General features: G+C 42.9%; 1 long non-coding RNA gene across 2 annotated transcripts in view; it reads right to left on the reverse strand.

Moving 5' to 3' along the window:
- The window catches only part of LOC140612073 (uncharacterized), a 35,293-nt gene extending 19,084 nt beyond the window's left edge, over window positions 1-16,209 (reverse strand). For both annotated transcript variants that reach the window (XR_012013388.1, XR_012013389.1), the window contains exons 1-2: window positions 15,935-16,209; window positions 1,954-2,041 (exon numbers count right to left, since the gene is read on the reverse strand). This is a non-coding gene — a long non-coding RNA (uncharacterized lncRNA). The remainder of the gene's footprint in view (window positions 1-1,953; window positions 2,042-15,934) is intronic.
- Window positions 16,210-20,670: the final 4,461 nt, after the last annotated feature.

Here is a 20,670-nt window from a genome sequence, read left to right on the forward strand (position 1 = left end):
GAGCAGAACGCTGTTTCTGAGACCCAGTGGATGGAGGAGGGGCCATGGCACACAATTCCTATTTACTTTTTCAACTATTTCTTCAAACTAAGAAAAAACCCTATTCTAAATCTAACCTATTCTAAAATTATCTTAAGTTTTGCAAAAATGAGAAAGCATCTCAAACAAATTCCCTTTCATAATTTGAAACCACAAGTTAGAAACTGATGTCTGTTAATAGATATCAGTACTTCATGTGTTTCAGACACAGCTATCTTACCTTCCAGTTATGTTTTGCTCTTTCTTATACGAATGTACTAATGCAGCCAAGTAATTTAGGATGGGATCAACTCTAGTGGACTTCACAAGCAGGTTTAGTTTTGTTGGACAGCTACTTCTTTTAAGTGTTCTGTTGCTAAAAATGTGACAGAGTTACTGTTTCTCCCATGAGTGTTCTGAAGACATATTTAAACATTTCAACCTGTAAGAATCTGCTTAATTCCTCTGCAGAATATTAAAGGGAAAAGAAGTTACTCTTTGACCAGGAAAGTTTAAGGCATTTAAATATGATCAGATATTCAGAAATAAAATAGTACATTCCATGAACAAACTAGGAAATCACAACACAGATGCATTCATTGTACATGAACAGCTCAGAAACTTAGTATAAAAGAAAAGAAATATTAAGTGATATTATTAAGGTAAGCTAACCAGAATAAGAAAATAACACCAATACCACATTAATTCTATTGGTTTTTCTTGCACAGAACAGAGGAAAAACAACGATAAAAATTGGACATATTAAATTTCTCCATTCTTTCCACTTAAGGGTAAAGTCTAGATTGAAAATGTCCTAATAATTTCCTTTTATATTATTATTATTATTATTTTAATAATATTTATTATTATTTATATGGAGCCCAATGCAGAACCTGAACTCATGACCCTAAGATCATGATTTGAGCTGATACCAAGAGTCAGACACTTGATCAACTGAGCCACCCAGGTGCTCTGAGAATGTTTTGAGAATTTAATGGATAATTATTTCTCTTAAATCCAAATTTTTCCTTAATAGATTTTTAGAGAACCATATGTTCCTCAATAGTACTCAGTTTTGGCTTATGAATAAGATGAAAAACATTTGAGGGATAATGGCTTTTATGTATGGACCTGGGTGTGCATTTTTTTTTTACAAAACTTTGTTTTTTTTAATATATATACACAGTACAAGGCTGAAGCACCTTTGACTTTTCTCTCAAAATTTACGTTTGTATGAAAACACAGCCCACTGCAGTAACAATTTGGTGGGTGTGAACATATGTATACATAGAGCTCTGTACATTTTCCCCCACGGAGTAATAAAAAGGTACCTTCAGTTTGTTGATGCACTTTAGAGGAGAGCTTTTCCAGGGAAAAGCATTTGGGTGAGGCTTTAGTACTGTTGCTTTGTGTGCTCTTAGCACACACACACGTGTGTGTGTGTGTGTGTGTGTGTGTGTGTGTGTATCCATCAACTGTTTATAATGGAAGTGTATCCAGAATAAGGATAAAACTACTGATTGGATTCTTAAACGATATAACTACTGCCTCAGAGTCTTAGAAAAACTGTTGCTCAGAAGCTGCCAGGATTCTAAGAAATCAACCAGGAAATCTAGAAGCAAATGTGCAGAACTTTTATTAAAAGTCCACTACCTAATCTAAGGTGATTTGAGTACATCTATAGGTGTTTATGAGATTTTATCACATATCACTATGGTTCATAAAACACATTATTTATACAAACAATAACCACAGAAGTCCAACTCTCTAAACTTTCAAGTTACCCCTCAGTAAAGCAATCAATTACTTTGATTTAGTACAATGCTCTGGGTTTTTCCTGGATGGCAAAGCCTAGATATTGGGAAAGAAGCTAAAGACACGGCCAAGATTCAGACCTTATCCTTTCTCCCTAAAAGGCATTTAAATAGTACCTACCTGTTGCAGACAGATATGTTGGTTTATGTAGATTTTCTTCTATATCAAGTGTTAGCACCTTGCAGTACAAAAGATCATTTTGGTCTTCCTAAAAAACAAGGGAAAAATTGAGCAAAGGCATTCCCCATATGTGTGCTTTACTCAGTTACTTTTGCCACTTTGGCTTTGGACTTTTTGGAGTGGAAGGTGAAATCTAGATGAAAATCAGACCCTTTTCGTACCCCATGAACTCTTAACTCCTTTTCTTTTAAGTCCAGTACAAAACCTACTTTATTTCTTAAAGTCCCTTCCAGTCCTGTGTAATCCATGATCCCATGAAGACTTCTACAGACCCTGACCACAGCAAATTCAAATTATTTGATAAGAAGACACACTTCAGATAAATGGGACTTTCGTGCTGCTCTTTGGAATAATCTCTGGGACCCGGTCTTGTTATTGTTGTTTCTTTTTTTTTTTTTTTAATTGATGTTCAATTTACTAACATACAGAATAACACCCAGTGCCCGTCACCCATTCACTCCCACCCCCCGCCCTCCTCCCCTTCTACCACGCCTAGTTCGTTTCCCAGAGTTAGCAGTCTTTACCTTATGTCTCCCTTTCTGATATTTCCCACACATTTCTTCTCCCTTCCCTTATTTTCCCTTTCACTATTATTTATATTCCCCAAATGAATGAGAACATATAATGTTTGTCCTTCTCCGACTGACTTACTTCACTCAGCATAATACCCTCCAGTTCCATCCACGTTGAAGCAAATGGTGGGTATTTGTCATTTCTAATGGCTGAGTAATATTCCATTGTATACATAAACCACATCTTCTGTATCCATTCATCTTTCGACGGACACCGAGGCTCCTTCCAGTTTGGCTATCGTGGCCATTGCTGCTATAAACATCGGGGTGCAGGTGTCCCGGCGTTTCATTGCATTTGTATCTTTGGGGTAAATCCCCAACAGTGCAATTGCTGGGTCGTAGGGCAGGTATATTTTTAACTGTTTGAGGAACCTCCACACAGTTTTCCAGAGTGGCTGCACCAGTTCACATTCCCACCAACAGTGTAAGAGGGTTCCCTTTTCTCCGCATCCTCTCCAACATTTGTTGTTTCCTGCCTTGTTAATTTTCCCCATTCTCACTGGTGTGAGGTGGTATCTCGTAGTTTTGATTTGTATTTCCCTGATGGCAAGTGATGCAGAGCATTTTCTCATATGCATGTTGGCCATGTCTATGTCTTCCTCTGTGAGATTTCTGTTCATGTCTTTTGCCCATTTCATGATTGGATTGTTTGTTTCTTTGGTGTTGAGTTTAATAAGTTCTTTATAGATCTTGGAAACTAGCCCTTTATCTGATATGTCATTTGCAAATATCTTCTCCCATTCTGTAGGTTGTCTTTGAGTTTTGTTGACTGTATCCTTTGCTGTGCAAAAGCTTCTTATCTTGATGAAGTCCCAATAGTTCATTTTTGCTTTTCTTTCTTTTGCCTTCGTGGATGTATCTTGCAAGAAGTTACTATGGCCGAGTTCAAAAAGGGTGTTGCCTGTGTTCTTCTCTAGGATTTTGATGGAATCTTGTCTCACATTTAGATCTTTCATCCATTTTGAGTTTATCTTTGTGTATGGTGAAAGAGAGTGGTCTAGTTTCATTCTTCTGCATGTGGATGTCCAATTTTCCCAGCACCATTTATTGAAGAGACTGTCTTTCTTCCAATGGATAGTCTTTCCTCCTTTATCGAATATTAGTTGCCCATAAAGTTCAGGGTCCACTTCTGGATTCTCTATTCTGTTCCACTGATCTATGTGTCTGTTTTTGTGCCAGTACCACACTGTCTTGATGACCACAGCTTTGTAGTACAACCTGAAATCTGGCATTGTGATGCCCCCAGATATGGTTTTCTTTTTTAAAATTCCCCTGGCTATTCGGGGTCTTTTCTGATTCCACACAAATCTTAAAATAATTTGTTCTAACTCTCTGAAGAAAGTCCATGGTATTTTGATAGGGATTGCATTAAACGTGTATATTGCCCTGGGTAACATTGACATTTTCACAATATTAATTCTGCCAATCCATGAGCATGGAATATTTTTCCATCTCTTTGTGTCTTCCTCAATTTCTTTCAGAAGTGTTCTATAGTTTTGAGGGTATAGATCCTTTACCTCTTTGGTTAGGTTTCTTCCTAGGTATCTTATGCTTTTGGGTGCAATTGTAAATGGGATTGACTCCTTAATTTCTCTTTCTTCAGTCTCATTGTTAGTGTATAGAAATGCCATTGATTTCTGGGCATTGATTTTGTATCCTGCCACGCTACCGAATTGCTGTATGAGTTCTAGCAATCTTGGGGTGGAGACTTTTGGGTTTTCTATGTAGAGTATCATGTCATCGGCGAAGAGGGAGAGTTTGACTTCTTCTTTGCCAATTTGAATGCCTTTAATGTCTTTTTGTTGTCTGATTGCTGAGGCTAGGACTTCCAGTACTATGTTGAACAGCAGTGGTGAGAGTGGACATCCCTGTCTTGTTCCTGATCTTAGGGGAAAGGCTCCCAGTGCTTCCCCATTGAGAATGATATTTGCTGTGGGCTTTTCATAGATGGCTTTTAAGATGTCGAGGAATGTTCCCTCTATCCCTACACTCTGAAGAGTTTTGATCAGGAATGGATGCTGTATTTTGTCAAATGCTTTCTCTGCATCCAATGAGAGGATCATATGGTTCTTGGTTTTTCTCTTGCTGATATGATGAATCACATTGTTTTACGGGTGTTGAACCAGCCTTGTGTCCCAGGGATAAATCCTACTTGGTCATGGTGAATAATTTTCTTAATGTATTGTTGGATCCTATTGGCCAGTATTCTGTTGAGAATTTTTGCATCCATGTTCATCAGGGATATTGGTCTGTAATTCTCCTTTTTGGCGGGGTCTTTGTCTGGCTTTGGAATTAAGGTGATGCTGGCTTCATAGAACGAATTTGGAAGTACTCCATCTCTTTCTATCTTTCCAAACAGCTTTAGGAGAATAGGTATGATTTCTTCTTTAAACGTTTGATAAAATTCTCCTGGGAAGCCATCTGGCCCTGGACTCTTGTGTCTTGGGAGGTTTTTGATGACTGCTTCAATTTCCTCCCTGGTTATTGGCCTGTTCAGGTTTTCTATTTCTTCCTGTTCCAGTTTTGGTAGTTTGTGGCTTTCCAGGAATGCGTCCATTTCTTCTAGATTGCCTAATTTATTGGCGTATAGCTGTTCATAATATATTTTTAAAATCGTTTGTATTTCCTTGGTGTTGGTAGTGATCTCTCCTTTCTCATTCATGATTTTATTAATTTGAGTCTTCTCTCTCTTCTTTTTAATAAGGCTGGCTAATGGTTTATCTATATTATTAATTCTTTCAAAGAACCAACTCCTGGTTCTGTTGATCTGTTCCACAGTTCTTCTGGTCTCGATTTCGTTGAGTTCTGCTCAAATCTTTATTAACTCCCTTCTTCTCTTGGGTGTAGGATCTATTTGCTGTTTTTTCTCTAGCTGCTTTATGTGTAAGGTTAGCTTTTGTATTTGAGTTCTTTCCAGTTTTTGAATGGATGCTTGTATTGCGATGTATTTCCCCCTTAGGACTGCTTTTGCTGCATCCCAAAGATTTTGAACAGTTGTATCTTCATTCTCATTAGTTTCCACGAATCTTTTTAATTCTTCCTTCATTTCCTGGTTGACCCTTTTATCTTTTAGCAGGATGGTCCTTAACCTCCATGTGTTTGAGGTCCTTCCAAACTTCTTGTTGTGATTTAGTTCTAATTTCAAGGCATTATGGTACGAGAATATGCAGGGGACAATCCCAATCTTTTGGTATCGGTTCAGACCCGATTTGTGACCCAATATGTGGTCTATTCTGGAGAAAGTTCCATGTGCGCTTGAGAAGAATGTGTATTCAGTTGAGTTTGGATGTAAAGTTCTGTAGATATCTGTGAAATCCATCTGGTCCAGTGTATCATTTAAAGCTCTCGTTTCTTTGGAGATGTTTTGCTTAGAAGACCTATCGAGTATAGAAAGAGCTAGATTGAAGTCACCAAGTATAAGTGTATTATTATCTAAGTATTTCTTCACTTTGGTTAATAATTGATTTATATATTTGGCAGCTCCCACATTCGGAGCATATATATTGAGGATTGTTAAGTCCTCTTGTTGAATAGATCCTTTAAGTATGATATAGTGTCCCTCTTCATCTCTCAGTACAGTCTTTGGGGTAAATTTTAGTTTATCTGATATAAGGATGGCTACCCCTGCTTTCTTTTGAGGACCATTCGAATGGTAAATGGTTCTCCAACCTTTTATTTTCAGGCTGTAGGTGTCCTTCTGTCTAAAATGAGTCTCTTGTAGACAGCAAATAGATGGGTCCTGCTTTTTTATCCAGTCTGAAACCCTGCGCCTTTTGATGGGGTCATTAAGCCCGTTCACATTCAGAGTTACTATTGACAGATATGAGTTTAGTGTCATCATGATATCTATTCAGTCTTTGTTTTTGTGGACTGTTCCACTGAACTTCTTCTTAAAGGGGAATTTTAAGAGGCCCCCTTAAAATTTCTTGCAGAGCTGGTTTGGAGGTCACATATTCTTTTAGTTGCTGCCTGTCTTGGAAGCTCTTTATCTCTCCTTCCATTTTGAATGAGAGCCTTGCTGGATAAAGTATTCTTGGTTGCATGTTCTTCTCATTTAGGACCCTGAATATATCCTGCCAGCCCTTTCTGGCCTGCCAGGTCTCTGTGGAGAGGTCTGCTGTTACCCTAATACTCCTCCCCATAAAAGTCAGGGATTTCTTGTCTCTTGCTGCTTTAAGGATCTTCTCTTTATCTTTGGAATTTGCAAGCTTCACAATTAAATGTCGAGGTGTTGAATGGTTTTTATTGATTTTAGGGGGGACCTCTCTATTTCCTGGATCTGAATGCCTGTTTCCCTTCCCAGATTAGGAAAGTTTTCAGCTAGAATTTGTTCAAATACATATTCTGGCCCTCTGTCCCTTTCGGCGCCCTCGGGAACCCCAATTAAACGTAGGTTTTTCTTCCTCAGGCTGTCGTTTATTTCCCTTAATCTATCTTCATGGTCTTTTAATTGTTTGTCTCTTTTTTCCTCAGTTTCCCTCTTTGCTATCAACTTGTCTTCTAGGTCACTCACTCGTTCTTCCACCTCGTTAACCCTCGTCGTTAGGACTTCTAGTTTGGATTGCATCTCATTCAATTGATTTTTAATTTCTGCCTGATTAGCTCTAAATTCTGCAGTCATGAAGTCTCTTGAGTCCTTTATACTTTTTTCTAGAGCCACCAGTAGCTGTATAATAGTGCTTCTGAATTGGCTTTCTGACATTGAATTGTAATCCAGATTTTGTAACTCTGTGGGAGAGAGGACTGTTTCTGATTCTTTCTTTTGAGGTGAGGTTTTCCTTCTAGTCATTTTGCTCAGTGCAGAGTGGCCAAAAGCAAGTTGTATTGGGAAAAAGAGAAAAAGAGAGGAGAGAAAGAAGGAAAGAAAAGAGAAAGAGAAAAAAAAAAGGGAAGAAAAAGAAAAAAAACGAAAAAAAAAAAGAAGAAAAAGAGAAAGAAAAAGGAGAAAAAAAGGGGGTGGGGGAAGGAAACAAATCAAAAAGCAAAACAAAACAAAAACAAAAACAAAAACAAACAAACAAAAAAAGAACCACCGGGGAGTATCTTCTGATTCTGTGTTCTTTAAGTCCCTTGGCTTCTCCTGGAAGTTGTCAGTCTAGCTGGTGTTCTGGGGGAGGGGCCTGTTGTGCTGATTTTCAGGTGTTAGCAGTTGGGGGAGCTGCTGTGCCCCTGCCTGGTGCAGGGCTCAGTGGGGGTTGTTTACCCCGTGAGGCCGCAGGAGGAACAGCCCCAGTGGCGGGGCAGCTCTGGAAACCTGGATTCAGCTCCGGCAGGAACTCCGTCTGCAGGGCCTGGAGGCTCCGGGGCGGGGCCGCTGCTCTGCTCAGCTGGGGCAGGAGCGTCCTCGCTGTCCTGGGCCCTCCCGGCCTCTGCCTGTCCCGGGGGAGGCCGGATCCTGGGCTGTGTCCCGGCGCCCTGTGCTCCGGAGCCTGCGCTGGTGGATTCGCGCTCCTGGGGCCGCGCAACCCCCTCCGCGGAGCCGCCGCCCGAGCCCCCCCGAGCTGCTCCGGGTCCCGCCGTGCGCGCTGCAGCCCTTAGGGAGCTCGGCGCACTCTCCCGGGGCGCAGTTGCTCTGTTAGTGTCCCCGGGAGCCCGAGGGCATCCCCGCCCTCCTGGGTCCTGCTCCACCTCCCTGCGAGCCCCTTTCCCCCGGGAAGGTCGGTGCAGCTCCTGCGTCTCCGGGACGGGGCTCTCCTGTCCTGGGGACTCTCGCCCCGGCCTCAGCCCGGCTCCTCGCAGGCCCCTCACCCTTGGAGGCCTTTGTTCTTTACTTCTTTTTCCCCGTCTTCCTACCTTGATAGAAGCGCGAACTCTTCTCACTGTAGCATTCCAGCTGGTCTCTCTTTAAATCTCAGGCCGAATTCGTAGATTTTCAGGATAATTTGAAGGTTTTCTAGGTAGTTTGGTGGAGACAGGTGATTTGGAAACCCTACTCTTCCGCCATCTTGCTCCTCCTCTCGTTATTGTTGTTTCTTTTTTTTTTTTTTTTTTTTTTTTAATTTTTTATTATTTTTTTTATTTTTATTTTTTTTTTATTGGTGTTCAATTTACTAACATACAGAATTCCCAGTGCCCGTCACCCATTCACTTCCACCCCCCGCCCTCCTCCCCTTCTACCACCCCTAGTTCGTTTCCCAGAGTTAGCAGTCTTTACGTTCTGTCTCCCTTTCTGATATTTCCCACACATTTCTTCTCCCTTCCCTTATTTTCCCTTTCACTATTATTTATATTCCCCAAATGAATGAGAACATATAATGTTTGTCCTTCTCTGACTGACTTACTTCACTCAGCATAATACCCTCCAGTTCCATCCACGTTGAAGCAAATGGTGGGTATTTGTCATTTTTAATAGCTGAGTAATATTCCATTGTATACATAAACCACATCTTCTTTATCCATTCATCTTTCGTTGGACACCGAGGCTCCTTCCACAGTTTGGCTATAGTGGCCATTGCTGCTAGAAACATCGGGGTGCAGGTGTCCCGGCGTTTCATTGCATTTGTATCTTTGGGGTAAATCCCCAACAGTGCAATTGCTGGGTCGTAGGGCAGGTCTATTTTTAACTGTTTGAGGAACCTCCACACAGTTTTCCAGAGTGGCTGCACCAGTTCACATTCCCACCAACAGTGTAAGAGGGTTCCCTTTTCTCCGCATCCTCTCCAACATTTGTGGTTTCCTGCCTTGTTAATTTTCCCCATTCTCACTGGTGTGAGGTGGTATCTCATTGTAGTTTTGATTTGTATTTCCCTGATGGCAAGTGATGCAGAGCATTTTCTCATATGCATGTTGGCCATGTCTATGTCTTCCTCTGTGAGATTTCTGTTCATGTCTTTTGCCCATTTCATGATTGGATTGTTTGTTTCTTTGGTGTTGAGTTTAATAAGTTCTTTATAGATCTTGGAAACTAGCCCTTTATCTGATATGTCATTTGCAAATATATTCTCCCATTCTGTAGGTTGTCTTTGAGTTTTGTTGACTGTATCCTTTGCTGTGCAAAAGCTTCTTATCTTGATGAAGTCCCAATAGTTCATTTTTGCTTTTGTTTCTTTTGCCTTCGTGGATGTATCTTGCAAGAAGTTACTATGGCCGAGTTCAAAAAGGGTGTTGCCTGTGTTCTTCTCTAGGATTTTGATGGAATCTTGTCTCACATTTAGATCTTTCATCCATTTTGAGTTTATCTTTGTGTATGGTGAAAGAGAGTGGTCTAGTTTCATTCTTCTGCATGTGGATGTCCAATTTTCCCAGCACCATTTATTGAAGAGACTGTCTTTCTTCCAATGGATAGTCTTTCCTCCTTTATCGAATATTAGTTGCCCATAAAGTTCAGGGTCCACTTCTGGATTCTCTATTCTGTTCCACTGATCTATGTGTCTGTTTTTGTGCCAGTACCACACTGTCTTGATGACCACAGCTTTGTAGTACAACCTGAAATCTGGCATTGTGATGCCCCCAGATACGGTTTTCTTTTTTAAAATTCCCCTGGCTATTCGGGGTCTTTTCTGATTCCACACAAATCTTAAAATAATTTGTTCTAACTCTCTGAAGAAAGTCCATGGTATTTTGATAGGGATTGCATTAAACGTGTATATTGCCCTGGGTAACATTGACATTTTCACAATATTAATTCTGCCAATCCATGAGCATGGAATATTTTTCCATCTCTTTGTGTCTTCCTCAATTTCTTTCAGAAGTGTTCTATAGTTTTGAGGGTATAGATCCTTTACATCTTTGGTGAGGTTTATTCCTAGGTATCTTATGCTTTTGGGTGCAATTGTAAATGGGATTGACTCCTTAATTTCTCTTTCAGTCTCATTGTTAGTGTATAGAAATGCCACTGACTTCTGGGCATTGATTTTGTATCCTGCCACGCTACCGAATTGCTGTATGAGTTCTAGCAATCTTGGGGTGGAGACTTTTGGGTTTTCTATGTAGAGTATCATGTCATCGGCGAAGAGAGAGAGTTTGACTTCTTCTTTGCCAATTTGAATGCCTTTAATGTCTTTTTGTTGTCTGATTGCTGAGGCTAGGACTTCCAGTACTATGTTGAATAGCAGTGGTGAGAGTGGACATCCCTGTCTTGTTCCTGATCTTAGGGGAAAGGCTCCCAGTGCTTCCCCATTGAGAATGATATTTGCTGTGGGCTTTTCATAGATGGCTTTTAAGATGTCGAAGAATGTTCCCTCTATCCCTACACTCTGAAGAGTTTTAATCAGGAATGGATGCTGTATTTTGTCAAATGCTTTCTCTGCATCCAATGAGAGGATCATATGGTTCTTGGTTTTTCTCTTGCTGATATGATGAATCACATTGATTGTTTTACGGGTGTTGAACCAGCCTTGTGTCCCAGGGATAAATCCTACTTGGTCATGGTGAATAACTTTCTTAATGTACTGTTGGATCCTATTGGCCAGTATCTTGTTGAGAATTTTTGCATCCATGTTCATCAGGGATATTGGTCTGTAATTCTCCTTTTTGGCGGGGTCTTTGTCTGGCTTTGGAATTAAGGTGATGCTGGCTTCATAGAACGAATTTGGAAGTACTCCATCTCTTTCTATCTTTCCAAACAGCTTTAGGAGAATAGGTATGATTTCTTCTTTAAACGTTTGATAAAATTCTCCTGGGAAGCCATCTGGCCCTGGACTCTTGTGTCTTGGGAGGTTTTTGATGACTGCTTCAATTTCCTCCCTGGTTATTGGCCTGTTCAGGTTTTCTATTTCTTCCTGTTCCAGTTTTGGTAGTTTGTGGCTTTCCAGGAATGCGTCCATTTCTTCTAGATTGCCTAATTTATTGGCGTATAGCTGTTCATAATATGTTTTTAAAATCGTTTGTATTTCCTTGGTGTTGGTAGTGATCTCTCCTTTCTCATTCATGATTTTATTAATTTGAGTCTTCTCTCTCTTCTTTTTAATAAGGCTGGCTAATGGTTTATCTATCTTATTAATTCTTTCAAAGAACCAACTCCTGGTTCTGTTGATCTGTTCCACAGTTCTTCTGGTCTCGATTTCGTTGAGTTCTGCTCGAATCTTTATTAACTCCCTTCTTCTCTTGGGTGTAGGATCTATTTGCTGTTTTTTCTCTAGCTCCTTTATGTGTAAGGTTAGCTTTTGTATTTGAGTTCTTTCCAGTTTTTGAATGGATGCTTGTATTGCGATGTATTTCCCCCTTAGGACTGCTTTTGCTGCATCCCAAAGATTTTGAACGGTTGTATCTTCATTCTCATTAGTTTCCATGAATCTTTTTAATTCTTCCTTAATTTCCTGGTTGACCCTTTTATCTTTTAGCAGGATGGTCCTTAACCTCCATGTGTTTGAGGTCCTTCCAAACTTCTTGTTGTGATTTAGTTCTAATTTCAAGGCATTATGGTCCGAGAATATGCAGGGGACAATCCCAATCTTTTGGTATCGGTTCAGACCCGATTTGTGACCCAATATGTGGTCTATTCTGGAGAAAGTTCCATGTGCGCTTGAGAAGAATGTGTATTCAGTTGAGTTTGGATGTAAAGTTCTGTAGATATCTGTGAAATCCATCTGGTCCAGTGTATCATTTAAAGCTCTCGTTTCTTTGGAGATGTTTTGCTTAGAAGACCTATCGAGTATAGAAAGAGCTAGATTGAAGTCACCAAGTATAAGTGTATTATTATCTAAGTATTTCTTCACTTTGGTTAATAATTGATTTATATATTTGGCAGCTCCCACATTCGGAGCATATATATTGAGGATTGTTAAGTCCTCTTGTTGAATAGATCCTTTAAGTATGATATAGTGTCCCTCTTCATCTCTCAGTACAGTCTTTGGGGTAAATTTTAGTTTATCTGATATAAGGATGGCTACCCCTGCTTTCTTTTGAGGACCATTCGAATGGTAAATGGTTCTCCAACCTTTTATTTTCAGGCTGTAGGTGTCCTTCTGTCTAAAATGAGTCTCTTGTAGACAGCAAATAGATGGGTCCTGCTTTTTTATCCAGTCTGAAACCCTGCGCCTTTTGATGGGGTCATTAAGCCCGTTCACATTCAGAGTTACTATTGACAGATATGAGTTTAGTGTCATCATGATATCTATTCAGTCTTTGTTTTTGTGGACTGTTCCACTGAACTTCTTCTTAAAGGGGAATTTTAAGAGGCCCCCTTAAAATTTCTTGCAGAGCTGGTTTGGAGGTCACATATTCTTTTAGTTGCTGCCTGTCTTGGAAGCTCTTTATCTCTCCTTCCATTTTGAATGAGAGCCTTGCTGGATAAAGTATTCTTGGTTGCATGTTCTTCTCATTTAGGACCCTGAATATATCCTGCCAGCCCTTTCTGGCCTGCCAGGTCTCTGTGGAGAGGTCTGCTGTTACCCTAATACTCCTCCCCATAAAAGTCAGGGATTTCTTGTCTCTTGCTGCTTTAAGGATCTTCTCCTTATCTTTGGAATTTGCAAGCTTCACAATTAAATGTCGAGGTGTTGAACGGTTTTTATTGATTTTAGGGGGGGATCTCTCTATTTCCTGGATCTGAATGCCTGTTTCCCTTCCCAGATTAGGAAAGTTTTCAGCTAGAATTTGTTCAAATACATATTCTGGCCCTCTGTCCCTTTCGGCGCCCTCGGGAACCCCAATTAAACGTAGGTTTTTCTTCCTCAGGCTGTCGTTTATTTCCCTTAATCTATCTTCATGGTCTTTTAATTGTTTGTCTCTTTTTTCCTCAGTTTCCCTCTTTGCTATCAACTTGTCTTCTAGGTCACTCACTCGTTCTTCCACCTCGTTAACCCTCGTCGTTAGGACTTCTAGTTTGGATTGCATCTCATTCAATTGATTTTTAATTTCTGCCTGATTAGCTCTAAATTCTGCAGTCATGAAGTCTCTTGAGTCCTTTATACTTTTTTCTAGAGCCACCAGTAGCTGTATAATAGTGCTTCTGAATTGGCTTTCTGACATTGAATTGTAATCCAGATTTTGTAACTCTGTGGGAGAGAGGACTGTTTCTGATTCTTTCTTTTGAGGTGAGGTTTTCCTTCTAGTCATTTTGCTCAGTGCAGAGTGGCCAAAAGCAAGTTGTATTGGGAAAAAGAGAAAAAGAGAGGAGAGAAAGAAGGAAAGAAAAGAGAAAGAGAAAAAAAAAGGGGAAGAAAAAGAAAAAAAAAAAAACGAAAAAAAAAAAAAAGAAAAAGAGAAAGAAAAAGAAAGGAGAAAAAAAAGGGGGTGGGGGAAGGAAACAAATCAAAAAGCAAAACAAAACAGAAACAAAAACAAAAACAAAAACAAACAAACAAAAAAAGAACCACGGGGCAGTATCTTCTGATTCTGTGTACTTTAAGTCCCTTGGCTTCTCCTGGAAGTTGTCAGTCTAGCTGGTGTTCTGGGGGAGGGGCCTGTTGTGCTGATTTTCAGGTGTTAGCAGTTGGGGGAGCTGCTGTGCCCCTGCCTGGTGCAGGGCTCAGTGGGGGTTGTTTACCCCGTGAGGCCGCAGGAGGAACAACCCCAGTGGCGGGGCAGCTCTGGAAACCTGGATTCAGCTCCGGCAGGAACTCCGTCTGCAGGGCCTGGAGGCTCCGGGCGGGGCCGCTGATGTGCTCAGCTGGGGCAGGAGCGTCCTCGCTGTCCTGGGCCCTCCCGGCCTCTGCCTGTCCCGGGGGAGGCGGGATCCTGGGCTGTGTCCCGGCGCCCTGTGCTCCGGAGCCTGCGCTGGTGGATTCGCGCTCCCGGGCCGCGCAACCCCCTCCGCGGAGCCGCCGCCCAAGCCCCTCCGAGCTGCTCCTGGAACCGCGCAGCCCCCTCCGCACGGAGCCTCTTCCTCTGCCCGAGCCCCTCCGAGCTGCTCCCGGGGCCGCGCAGCCCCCTCCGCGGAGCCGCCGCCCGAGCCCCTTCAGCTGCTCCGGGTCCCGCCGGGTCCCGCCGTGCGCGCTGCAGCCCTTAGGGAGCTCGGCGCACTCTCCTGGGCGCGCAGTTGCTGTTACTGTCCCCGGGAGCCCGAGGGCATCCCCGCCCTCCTGGGTCCTGCTCCAACCCCCTGCGAGCCCCTTTCCGCCCGGGAAGGTCGGTGCAGCTCCTGCTCCTCCGGGACGGGGCTCTCCTGTCCTGGGGACACTCGCCCCGGCCTCAGCCCGGCTCCTCGCGGGGCCCCTCCCCCTTGGAGGCCTTTGTTTCTTTATTTCTTTTTCCCCGTCTTCCTACCTTGATAGAAGCGCGAACTCTTCTCACTGCAGCATTCCAGCTGGTCTCTCTTTAAATCTCAGGCCGAATTCATAGTTTTTCAGGATAATTTGAAGGTTTTCTAGGTAGTTTGGTGGAGACAGGTGATTTGGAGACCCTACTCTTCCGCCATCTTGCTCCTCCCCCTTATTGTTGTTTCTTGTCTGTTTTTATTTAGGGTTGTATTTATTTCTTTGAGAGAGACGCAGAGACAGTGACAGAGAGCACAAGCTCAGGAGAGGGAGAAGCAGACTCCCCACTGAGCAAGGAGCCTGATGCGGGGCTCCATTTCAGGACCCTGGGATCATGACCTGAGCCAAAGGCAAAGGCTTAACCCACTGGGTCACCCAGGTGTCTTCTCTTGTGGTTGTTGTTGTTGATCATCCTGTCTTTAGGAATTTTCTCCACATTTGGCCACACCAATCTGACTTCCCCACCTAACCCACCACCCATGCCATCTCGTGAGCGGCTTTAACCGACAAAAAGGAAAATCCTGAAAGACATCAAACTCCTAAAAGAAAGGGGAATTGTTAGGGACACTCCCAGAGCTGCAGCCCACCCCTGACTTGTGATGGTATTTGAGGGCACTGAGACCAAGGGTAGAGCAGAACACACAGTTGTGTGGTAAAGCTCAGCAGTAATGACCAACTGGTGTTTGGCCAGAAATTCAGTTTCCCTCCTCTTCTCCTAAACACCATTAACTTTTTTTCTTTTGTTTCTTTTAAGGATTTTATTTATTTATTTATTTATTTATTTATTTATTTATTCATTCATTCATTCATTCATTCATTCATGAGACACAGAGAGACAGAAGCAGGCCCCAGGCAGGGGCCCGAAGCGGGACTCGATCCCGAGGCTCTAGGGTCACGCCCTGGGCTGCAGGCCACGCTAAACCGTGAGCCACCCGGGCTGCCCACATTTTTTCTTTAATGGGATGGATTTGGCAGGTGAATTCACTCCATCTAAATACGAATGCCCTGTCTCGATTCATTCTTATAGCTGAACTTTTAAAAAGTCTCTGCCAAAACCAAACCGCCATCGCTGTACCCTCCTCCACCTCCCGCGGAACATCCTGTCATCCAATTGTATGAAAACCCTCTCCTCGTGGGGCTGCAGAGACGCACCTGATCCCACCTTCCCCCTCGTCGCGCCCACAGGAAGGCAGGGCCGGGAGCCGCACGTACCTCGCGCCGCAGGCCCCGGGCAGGGGGGGCGCGAGCCGGGGAGCCCGCGCGCTGCTCCACAGAGAGCCGTCCTCCGTCCGTCGTGCGGCCAAGGGCCCCGAACAGTGGCCGGGCAGGAGCCGGCGGCAGAGGAGCGGCCCTGGCGGGGTGTTTTCAGGCAGGCTTCCAGCACGCGGCCCCGGGATCTCGGAGGCCGCCCGGAAGCCCTGGTCTCTCTCCCGGGGAGCCCCTGCCGCCGCGCCCCGCACGCGCCGGCAGCTGCAGGCGCCCGACGGCCCCGCCCGCCTCTCGACTTGCGCGTGCGCAGTCGCTCCTCGGAGCCGGCGGGCGCCGGAGCCGCTCGAGGCCTGTGGGAGCGGAGCTGCTTCCGCTCAGGCGGGCGTCCCCGGGCCTGGAGCTGGTCCCGCGGAGCCTGCAGCCGCGCTCGCCTTCGACGTGCGGGAGGAAGCAAGCTCGAAGCCGGCGCTTTCCCGCCTGCGGCCGGAAGCCTCTGCCTGGACGCAGATTTGTGGTCGGTGCGGCCGCGGGCCTAGCCGTGGGGTTCACGTGCTGTTGCACACCCCAGCCGCTCTCGCAGTGGGCGGCCGCGCGGGGAGAGCTCGCCGTCCGGGGGTCTCCCTGCCAGGCTCCCCCTTCACGGACCGTCCGGCCCCCCGGGACCCCCTGGAAGGCGGCTCGGACAGAGGCCCCGGAGAACAGGAGGAAAGGCTGGAGAACTTGCTGCCCCCCCCTGCCGGGCCCCAGGGGAAGGTGCCGTCCAGCCTGGCAGGCGGGGGGCGGAGGCCGGGGGTCACCCCAGCGCCGCGGGGCCGGCTGTGCGGGCGCCCAAGTCCCGGAGGAGCCTGCAGCAGCAGCCTAGGAGAAGCTTTCTCAGCTGACGAAAGAAACGATTTTTGGAGCCAGAAAGGAAACACTACGGGTCCATAGGGGCTGTCGTTTTTAGGTGCTCATCTCCTTCGGGGCAGCCCGGGGCCCAGCGGTTTTGCGCCGCCTGCAGCCGGGGGGTGACCCTGGGGACCCCGATCGAGCCCTGCATGGGCTCCCTGCCTGGAGCCGGCTTCTCCCTCTGCCTGTGCCTCTGCCTCTCTTTCTCGCTCTCTCTCTCTCGCCTCTCATGAATGAATAAATAAAATCTTCAAAAAATAAAATGAATTATCATCCCCTTCAAACAGTATTATGCTAATTCGCATAGGTGGATTTTCCATTTCCCTGTCTCATTCTTTGTGCCAAAAATTGCGTTCAATTTACTTCTACATATGTTTTTAAAAACACTGCCAAACATTACTATTTTTTAGTTTTTAAATTTTTTGCTATTGTTTCTGTAGACACATGGTTAACTGTATGTTTTTTTTTTCCCTTAAGATTTTATTTATTTATTTGAGAGGGAACGAGAGAGAGCACCTGCCCACGTGTCAGATGCGGGCCGAATCCCAGGGCCCCAGTATCATGACCTGAGTGGAAGGCAGATGTTTAAGGGACTGAGCCGCCCGGGCGCCCTATGGTTAACTTTTTCAGAAATTGCCAGACTAGGGATCCCTGGATGGCGCAGCGGTTTAGCGCCTGCCTTTGGCCCAGGGCGCGATCCTGGAGACCCGGGATCAAATCCCACGTCGGGCTCCCGGTGCATGGAGCTGCTTCTGCCTCTGCGTGTCTCTCTCTCTCTCTCTCTCTCTCTGTGACTATCATAAATAAATTTAAAAAAAGAAATTTCCAGACTATTATACAAAGTGATTTCAGTGTTTTGCATTCCTACCAGAGATATAGGAGACTTCCACTGTTCTCTACATCCTTGTCAATAATTGGATTTCTCAGCCTTTTTATTTTAACCTTTTAAATGGTTCCATACTGGTATTTTATAATTTTGGTTTGCATTTTCTTAATGCTTGATGATGTTGAGTATCTTTCCAGGAGCTTGTTAGCCAGAGTGTCTTCTTTTATGAAGTGTCTTTCTTTTGCTCACTTCTTAATTGAAAAGTTTCTCCTGTTATTGTGTTATACAAGTTCTTTGTATATTTTGTGGCTATGTGTCTGGATCTACCTTTAGTCAGATGTATGTTTTGCAAATATTTTCTCTCATTTTGTGGCTGCCTTTTCATTTTCAGTAGTGTCCTTTGACAAGTAAAATTTTTGGTTTTGGTGGAGTCCAATTAACAAAATTTTCATTTATGGGCTTATTATTATGTCTTGCCTAAGAAATCTCTGCCTAAATCAAGGTTACAAAGATCTTCCCTTATATTTTCTTTTAAAAGATTTAGCTCCTATGTTTATTTTTAATTATTTTTCAGGTATGGTGTAATGAGAAGGCTGAGGTCCATTTGTGTGTGTGTGTGTGTGTGTGTGTGTGTGTGTGTGTATCCAATTATTCTAGCATAGTTTACTAAAAAGACAATCTTTCCCCAAGCCTTAAATTTTTGACATCTTTGTTGAAAAATCAATTGGTTATGTAATTGATGTATTTCTGGATTGTCATTTCTGTTCCATTTATCTGAATGTCTATTCTCTGCCATTACTATAGTGCCTTGGTACTTTAACTTTGTAATCTTGAAATCAAATGGAATAAATCCTCCAACTTTATTATTTTTAAAAAATCACTTGCAAATTCTAGATCACTTGAATTTCCCTATGAGTTATATAATAACCTTGTCAGTTTGTCTTTACTCTCATTTATGAAAGATATTTTGCTGAATATAGAATTTAGATTTTTTTTCTGTCAACATTTTATTTTTATTTTGTATTTTATTTTTTTTCTGTCAATATTTTATAGAGATAAGCCTCTTTTCTTTGGTTTGAATGATTTCTGACAAAAAGTCTGCTGTTTTGTTTATCTTTGTGTCTCTGCATGCAATGTGTCTGTTTTCTTGATGCTTTTAGGATTCCCTCTTTAACACTCTTTTGTCAGCTTGATTACAATAAGACTTGGAGAGATTTGATTTATGTTTATTTTACTTAGGCTTCATTTTGTCTTTTGGTTCTGAAAGTTTATAACTTATTAAATTTGAAAAAAAGTTGGACTATTATGTCATCAAGTATTTTTTTCTCTTCCTTTCCTTATCTACTGAAATTCCAGTTGCACAAGTGTCAAATCATTTGTTATTGTCTCAGAACGTCACTAAAGACTAATTTTTCTTCAGCCTTTGTCATTTTTCTGGGCTTCGTCCTAGGCATTTCTATCACTATCCAATATACATATTGGATTTGTGCTGTTTTAAAGTTCTTGTCTGTTAATTAATTTGATTATATTTTTAATTTTGGGTCTGTTTCATTGATTGACTTTTCTCCAAGTTATGGGTCCCATTTTTCTGCTTCTTCATATATGCAGTGGTTTTAGTGATGTGGGACATCATGGTTTTATGTTCTTGAGTACTGCATTTGTTACATCTTTTTGGGTGAATTTAGAATACCTTTAATGCTCATTTAGCCCCACTTTTAAGATGAGGCTTCTCTGGGCTCTCCACTAAATGTACCATGTATTCATGAAGGTCTCTTTACTTGGGTTTATGGGAACTTGAATGATTCTCAGACCTTTACAATCTCCAGGAATTAATTGTTCAGCTCACTGGTAACTGTTCTGTTCTCTGAAATTATTCAGATCCAGTGATGTGTCTGCAAATTCATTTTCAGCCAAAGACTTGATGCAACTTCCATGAAAATATCCTGAGCACTTCTGCATAGCTCCCTCCTCTTAGGTAGTCTGCCTCACAAATTCTAATTGCCTTGGCTCCCCCAAATGATGATTTCTATCTCCTCAATTCATTCATATACACAAGTTTTGTTAGAATTCCCCTTCCTGAACTTCAGTAGAAATTCTTCTAGGCAGAAGGTCTAGACAAAGGTAGAGTTCACCTCATTCCTTTCTCTTTCCTCCAAGATTATTCTCCTATACTGCCTACCATCAAGTTTCTTAAAGTAGTTACTTCCTAAACTATGTCCAGTTTTCTAGTTGTTTATGGATGGAGGGTAATTGCAAATCCTTGTTGTCTCTTGTGTGTGGCCAAATTCTGACAACACTTAGCAGGAAGGTTGGTTTTAGAAAATCCTGAAATTTAGTGTCTCTGACATAAACATAATAGAACTAAATGTAAATTCAGCTGTTCAGAGAAAAGTTAGCTGCCTTTGTTATTTAATCTCACAAGTCTTCCAGAATCTGAGTCCTTTTACTAGCAGGAAAAAATACAGTAACACTGTATTTTTTTTTGTATAGATGCCAAATAAGATTAATTCAACTTGAATTCAAAATACTTTGGGGAAAAATCTATTAAACGCTAGTCACAACTGTTTCTCCCCTCTACAGAGTCTTCTCTAACTTTCTCTCCCATACAACTGGCTTCTGGGTCCATGCCAGCATGGTGGGTATAAAGAGGTCCACATGCTGTCTTCTGGAATTTTCCTTTCCTTCTCTAATCACTGGATGGCCCATCAGAGTGCCTACTGAGGTATGACTGGTCTGGCTTATTCTGTGGTGTCATGTCTGTTAATGCCTCTGGATCTTGTCATCACCCCACAGTGGCTCTTTTACATTTTTCTGATTGTCTCAAATCTGTGATTCTTGCTGGAGACCCAAAAGCTATCAGCTGATTTTCCTCATGATGCCACAGTATGCAGAATTCTTTGAAAGAGGCAGGCTTCAGATACTTCCTCAGACATTGCTTTTCTGCCCGGGGATTATATAACACCAACAAAAGGCAGAATATAAGGCTTTGCAAAGGAGTGTACAGCATTCCCTCTTCCCTCTCCCC

The sequence above is a fragment of the Canis lupus genome, chromosome 20 (genome assembly GCF_048164855.1).
Source record: "Canis lupus baileyi chromosome 20, mCanLup2.hap1, whole genome shotgun sequence".
NCBI classification, from domain to species: Eukaryota; Metazoa; Chordata; class Mammalia; order Carnivora; family Canidae; genus Canis; species Canis lupus.